The following is a 1152-nucleotide window of genomic DNA, read 5'->3' on the forward strand; positions in this document are numbered from 1 at the left end:
GTTAAGTAACTGCCAAAACTGTGTCCTGAGATGTTTTTACTGTGAATGGCGTGACAATAATTGTCTGTGTACAGTGTACAGTCTGATGAATCAAATTAACTGACCTAATGTTTCCATCCCCCCTTCCCTCCATATCTCATCCTTTCCCATTCTCCCTTGCCCTGTCGTTCCTATCACAGATGACAGGAAGAATTCCAATGGACAGCAAATGGAGTTTAAGTCAAATCAATGGTTTGGGGCCACTGTGCGGTCCACTGGGGACCATATTCTGGTGAGTCTGTCTGTGGAGGGTGTGAAATTCGCTCTGAAATAAGATTGTACCGAGCTCAAAAAAATTATTCTGCAACAGATCACATTTTTGCTTTAGGGACAGTAAAAAATATTTTATTAGCAAAGCAGTTTTATATGCGTCAGAAATCCCAGATTAAAGTCAGTATGTCAAATTGGAATTATGTAGTCTTTATTGTAACGTTGTAAGAAACTGTTGACACTTTTATTTTAAAGTACTTTAGTCTTGTCTTTCAGTGCTGATATGGCACTAAAAATAAAGAAGTTTTTAAGTAAGTTGCAAAAATATATGTCAGCAGATATTTTCCGACATGCTGTTTGGAAGAACTGGGTTTCAGATGGTAGGTTACAGAAAGATCATGATTACTAGTAATGCACTGATCTGCACATATCTTTTTCTTTTTTTTTCAGGCATGTGCTCCTCTCTACCAGTGGAGCACGTATGGATTCTCAGAGAGAGAGCCTGTCGGGACATGTTTCCTGAAGAAAGGCAATAACATTGTGGAATATTCACCTTGCCGCTCTAGTATGTACATGATCACAGCTTTTTACCTCTGGCTGCTCATGTCCTTATTGGGTCACTCCCTCAGAAATGGCTTAACTAAGATTCATGGGATATCATACTTGTGTATCATCTCCAAATCACTCATGGTTTTTAAGACATGGGTTAATAAGTTCTCACCAGACAATGTGCCAGTTGTCATATGGTTATGCCAGTTCCTCTGTCTGTTTACCTTCCCTTTTCTAACCTTTCCTTCATGTTGAGACTTCCTTAAAACGATTTCTGGTTTTTGTGAATATATGAATGGCTTTGAGTATTTTTTTTCCCATCAGACTCAAATTCACCTGAGGGGCAAGGATTTT

The 1152-nt window shown here is 38.8% G+C and overlaps 1 long non-coding RNA gene across 1 annotated transcript; it reads left to right on the forward strand.

The window, feature by feature from the left end:
* The first annotated feature begins 180 nt into the window (after positions 1-180).
* On the forward strand, positions 181-1152 carry LOC107741720 (uncharacterized). Its single transcript, XR_001640227.1, has 3 exons — positions 181-271; positions 700-814; positions 1123-1152. It is a non-coding gene; the product is annotated as an uncharacterized LOC107741720 (long non-coding RNA).

Source organism: Sinocyclocheilus rhinocerous, unplaced genomic scaffold (assembly GCF_001515625.1).
Source record: "Sinocyclocheilus rhinocerous isolate Xijiao unplaced genomic scaffold, SAMN03320098_v1.1 scaffold29464, whole genome shotgun sequence".
NCBI lineage: Eukaryota > Metazoa > Chordata > Actinopteri > Cypriniformes > Cyprinidae > Sinocyclocheilus > Sinocyclocheilus rhinocerous.